Consider the following 6,529-nt stretch of genomic DNA (forward strand, 5'->3'; position numbering starts at 1 on the left):
TACAGTGTGGACGTTAATCCACGTTAGGAAGAATGCTGAAATCTAGGAGTTCATGGCGTCGTGGAGTCTAAAGCCGCAAAGGAAAAGGAGTATGGGTGATGATTTGCATCATGGAGGTATATATATTCATACATATGTGCACATTCATGATGAGGAAAAGTGGTTAATTTTGGATATGATGCCATGAAATGAAGGAAGTCCAGCTGGAAGAGGTTACCTAAAGCCAAGGGAACGTGTTCTATATACATGAATTATATATAGAAGTTGTATAGAAGGAAGGATTCTGCAGAAGGAAAGATTTTAAAGAACGTGGGATAAATGGCTAAACAAAGTACATCAGTTGAAAGTAGTGGTCTTGCACATAACTACTACCACTAACTGAAGTGGTTGTCGGATAATTTGGATGATAGGGCCACTAAAATCGTGCTTGAAAAAAGAAGAACAAGAAGACATGGGGCATGTGTCAGTTTATGGAGAAGACAAGTGGAAGACCCACTTTAAAACTACCCACGATATAAGTTCATGGAAGAGAAAAGGGACATGGTTCAAGTGAAACATCAGAAGAAATCTACAACAAGAGAAAGGAGGAAGAAGATGGTGGCAGAAATAAAAGGAACTGCCGAGAACATGGGACAGTTGGCAGCGTCGGACCAGGCCAAGTGGAAGTTGCTGAAGTCGCCACGTCTTAGTTATTGCATGTAAGGAGGTTTATAAATAGAGCACTCAAGGCTAGTTTGCAAACCTTGCCTGTCACGTCCCACAATTCCAATAAAATCCCCGATTTATTCAAAATCAGATACATCAAAATACACCCAAGATCACAAAAAAATGACCTCCTTTATACAAAGTTGTTTTCCTCAAATATACAAAAAATTCTCCAAATAAAAAAATAAATGCCTGTAACGCCAACTCTTCATCCTAAGCCCGAATATAACAATTCCCGTCCATCTTCGGTACCTGAAACTGGATGGTGGTGAGACAAAAGTCCCAGTAGGAAAAACCATAACAAGAATCTCATGGAGGTTTAATAAAACAGCTTCACAATATAAACATATATATTTAATACATATGCATTTAATTAAAAATATTTAATAAAAACATTAAAGCAAAACCTCCCCACACTCTTTCTGTCTCGAAACTCTCTGTCTTTACTCTATTTTTCTCTCTCAAACTTCTCAAATTTTCTATTCTGTCATTGAATGCTCACAAGTCACAAGAACGCACCCAATATATAGACAAAATATACCGACCTCAACTCACCAACTGCTATCCACCGACTCCATCTCCATACACACGTCAATCTGCTCACCACACACTCAAAAGTAAAATGTTAGACAACATCATGTCTTTCAAGCAAAACAGCCTACGTGACCAACCTGCTCCTCCTTTCTTTTCATTCCTTTAATCCCACATACAAGCACCCAAACAGCCCACGTGAACTGTACCAAAGTTAAAGAAATTTACCCATTAAAACCACAAGTGGGACCCGCGAATTACCAATACCATTACCCATTCACCAACTCCATCAGATCACACACACACACACACATATATATATAAACTCATCTTACATCCAAATCAATTTCAAGCCACGTAATAAAAAAAACAAAGTCAAAAAGTCTTACTCATTTAATAACTAAGTGGAGGCCACCAACATCACAATTGTTTTTTTTTCTTCTCCTTTTTCCATTTCTCAGCCTACTCTATATACATATATAATGTACCTCCATATAACATATATGTATATATATAATATAACAAAATTAAATAAAAAAATCAAAACCCATTAATCTCTCTTTATTGCACCACACCTAAAACAAATTCCTTATTTCCCTTCCATTTCGTTGCTGCCCACTTCCTTTATTATAAATATAATACATATATATAAATATATATATTAAATTACAAATCTAAATTAAATTTCAAAGCCGACCAACCTTAATAAATAATTAATTTAGATAGTCGAAAAAATAATAAAATAATTAAAATCTCAAAAAATCGAGTCATCACAATCTCCACCACTTAAAAAGAATTTCGTCCTCGAAATTCAAGTCCAACTGTCCGTATACCTGAAAACACCAATAACCACGCTTCCGCTGCGCCACTCTGATTCCAATAATCACAAAACCAAATCCATAAATCCTCAACCCAGGCGATGTGAGATACAGTGATATGTAGGACGTTGTGGTAGCTGATAGTGCTAGTCACCCGCCCACACACTCCGTAACCGTTGTGGTAGCTAGTCGATGCGTCACCCGCCCACCCACTAAAAAAAATAATAACAAATCTGGGCTACTTGCCCAACCACACCAACTAACCATTCTAGTGGCTGCCAGTGACCGCCATCCGCCCACACACACCCGGCTACATCACTACCACACTCACACTTTGTAATACCCTTAATTTTTAAAGGATATTCCTGGAATTTATTTTATTATTGGTTGCATTTTATTTAATTATTTGTTTAATTGTGTTAATTAGAGTTTGAATTATTTGTTAATTGTTTTGTTTTGTTTGTTTTATTTAATGATTTTAATTGTTGTCTTTTGATTGTTTGTTTAATTATTTGTTATTTGTTTTGTGTTAGTTTGGTTGATTGTTTTAGTTAATTATTTTTGTTTAATTATTTCAATTTCGTGGGTTATTTTAATTGGATTAAGTTTAAGGTTTTATTTATTGCATTAGGTTATAGTGTTAATTGTATAATGGAGTTCGTATGTAGCCGACACTGTTTTACGACGTAGGTTTTGTTATGGGCCAACGGGGAATATAATTAGGGCTCTGTCTCTACACGTACATGCAATAGGGTTTTACGTCTCTATATATAAATAGAGCAGTGTATGGATTTAGGGTTCTAGAATACAAAAGCATTGTCACGTACCCAAGATACAGAAGGAGAAATAGAGAGCAGTTGTGAGAGAAACAGAGCAAGGCTTGAGGGGAATTTTACAGAGAGGATCAAGGAGGTTGAGTAAGGTTTAGAGATGGAGTTATAGGAGGCTAGACAGTGTTGCAGTAATTGCCGGAAAACTTAAAGACGACGCCGAGATTTCATAACTGAAATCACAGGCAAGTTCTTCTCTTTCTCCTTCTCTTTGGCTCGTGTTCTGTGCACCTAGATAATCTCTAGGGTTTAACCAATCAATAACTGGAAGATATATGTTTAATATATGTCATGTGAATGATCTATTTATGTTGAAAATCAATCTGTTACAGTTCATACATGTCTCGTTTCAGTTTTCTGTTCTTTAAGCATGTTGCTCTGTTGTAACTTTAGTCTTGGGAATTGCTTTTAATCTCTGTAAATGAACCATGGGGATGTTATTGGGATTGATATAAGATCCTTAGGTTCAGTGGTAAAGGGGAATAGAGGGTTTGGAAGAGAACTAAAATTTTCTTAAATTAATTTTCAGTGTTGTTCTTCAAGCATACTAATTTAATGGCTTCGTTTAATCTCTGTAATTGGTTTCAAATTATTGTAATAAAATCTTGGGGATGCTATTAGGCTTAAATATGACTCTTAAATTAGTTCTAAAACCCAACAGAAAGATTGCAACTGGCCAGAGTTGGAACAGAGGTCAGAACGAAGCTGAAACGGAGGGGAAGCTCGCATGGGGAGAGAGAGCCGGCTCTGGAATGCCAAGAGCATGCTCCCACCTATTTAGAGCCGGCTCCAAGGTGGTGGTAGAGCCGGCTCTATGCTGATTTAGAGCCTGCTCTATTTTTCTAGAGCAGGCTCTTTCATTTTTTATGCGTTCAGTGTTTTTTTGGCTACTGTTTGGGCACTTGTGGTTCTTGAACAGTTTTAAAAATTTAATGGGCTTTTTAATAAATAATTTATGATGTAATAAAGGTCTTGAATTTCATTAAATACCCTCTTGGTATTAGTGGAATTAACGGTGCGTTATTTATCAACTTTGCGTACGGTTAACGGCTGGAAGGAAATTTATTGTCTAATTTTGATTTGACAATTTAAGGGGCTATAATATGATTCTAAATTAAATTTTAGATTTATGATGAAGTCTTTTATTTAATAATTTGGACTTGTGGCTTAGTGTGTGGCCGGTGCTAAAGGGTAAAACAGAAAATAAGTATACAACTTAGTACGCTGTTACCGGATGGAAGGAACTAAATCGCTTGAATTAATTTAGCGATTTATTGGACTATAATATTATTATAGAACTGATTTTAAAAACATGATAGGGTCATTGTTATATCAAATTTGAACTATGCATGTTTTGGATGTTAATTGTTAGAATATTAAATTATTTAATGCAGTTACATGGATTAATACTGGTTTTAATTGCTATATTGTTAAACTTCTTTCTGCAATTATTTGGTTATTAGTTTTGGATTGTAAATTACTAAAATGTTATATATATGATGTAATTTACAAGGATATGGAGGATTGTATGCACCGGTATGGGACGGTGATATACTAGGGATGGTTTAGCTCAAAACGCCTAAACCTAACCTAACGGATTTAAGGAATGGATTTATAAATGTTGAATCCTAATTTTGGTTAAGACATATCAACTGCAACAAAGTTGAGTGGCTTCCTGGATTAATGGACGGTGGTTCAGTCACATCAACTGAATAAGTTGAGTGTCTAACCAGTTGGTTTGTTGTATGTCAGTTTATTAAATATTTGAACTACATACCCTGGATTTGGATGGACTTTATATATATGTTTATGGTACCACGAGCTGGGCTTGAGTCTCAGACTCGTTGGTTAGGGTACGTATATGTAGTGGATGCGTAACTGGTTATAATAGGTTAAGGTGTACCCTGTTAGGTTTAGGTACTCATGCCCACCTTTGGGTGCGTATTCGCATGTTGTCTTCTATTCAGGTTGAGACCCCTATTATAGACTAGTGAATGTCCCTTAGTGTGGATATATTTTTACGTATGGACTAGATAGATATTGTGAGGTGTCTACGGTGTATCTGCGTATCGGGTCACTGTATGGATTGCAGTTAGATTAGAACTTGCTCGTGGGTCTGACCCACTCCTTCATTATTCTTTTCAGGTACAGGACGGTTCCAGCCTTAGAGCTTGATCGTGCTTGTCGAGGACAGTCTCACATCCATCTGATTACGTAGGACTTCTCTCGATATTTCTAGCATTATCTATTTTCAGTTTTCAGTTTCAGTTGAATTTTTGGTTAGGGGTCCACCAATGGATTCCCAAGTTGTAACCTTGGAGTTTTGGAGGATTGGAATTTTATTTTTCAGTTATGTATGGAGGGTTTTATAATTAAATGTTCTTTCAATTTTATTTCCATCTTTATTATTTCATTTTGTCGTCTGTGTTCGCTTTAAAATACTTTAATTGTTTGATATTCCCTTGGGTTTGGGCCTGGGCCTGATCAACCCGTGTCTCGGATCCGAGGGGTATCACACACTTCTGACTGGGAATAGCTCTGATACCATTTTGTCACATCCCACAATTCTAATAAAATCCTCGATTTATTCAAGATCAGATACATCAAAATACACCCAGGATCACAAAAAAATGACCTCCTTTATACAAAGTCGTTTTCCTTAAATATACAAAAAATTCTCCAAATAAAAAAATAAATTCCTGTAACGCCAACTCTTCAACCTAAGCCCGAATTTAGCAATTCTCGTCCATCTTCGGTACCTGAAACTGGAGGGTGGTGAGACAAAAGTCCCAGTAGGAAAAACCATAACAAGAATCTTATGGAGGTTTAATAAAACAGCTTTACAACATAAACATATATATTTGATACATATGCATTTAATTAAAAACATTTAATAAAAACATTAAAGCAAAACCTCCCCATGCCATTCAAGGTATAGAGAACCTACACTGAAAAAGAGTTATCCTCACTGAATCATCAAAGCTTCAAGCTCCAAGACCTCCTCTGTAACTATCGAACCTCTCTGTCTTTATGCTAACTATCATTCTCGGCTCACTCTTTCTGTCTTGAAACTCTCTGTCTTCACTCTATTTTTCTCTCTCAAACTTCTCAAATTTTCTATTCTGTCATTGAATGCTCACAAGTCACAAGAACGCACCCAATATATAGACAAAATACCGACCTCAACTCACCAATTGCTCTCCATCGACTCCATCTCCATACACACGTCAATCTGCTCACCACACACTCAAAAGTAAAATGTCAGACAACATCATGTCTTTCAAGCAAAGCAGCCTACGTGACCAACCTGCTCCTCCTTTCTTTTCATTCCTTTAATCCCACATACAAGCACCCAAACAGCCCACGTGAACTGTACCAAAGTTAAAGAAATTTACCCATTAAAACCACAAGTGGGACCCGCGAATTACCAATACCATTACCCATTCACCAACTCCATCAGATCACACACACACACACACACACACACACACACACACATATATATAAACTCATCTTACATCCAAATCAATTCCAAGCCACGTAATAAAAAAAAACAAAGTCAAAAAGTCTTACTCATTTAATAACTAAGTGGAGCCCACCAACATCACAATTGTTTTTTTTTTTTTTTTTTTTTTTTCTCCTTTT

This window comes from Cornus florida, unplaced genomic scaffold, assembly GCF_030987335.1.
Source record: "Cornus florida cultivar Cherokee Brave unplaced genomic scaffold, ASM3098733v1 CherokeeBrave_3.0.0_Hap2_Chr11, whole genome shotgun sequence".
NCBI lineage: Eukaryota > Viridiplantae > Streptophyta > Magnoliopsida > Cornales > Cornaceae > Cornus > Cornus florida.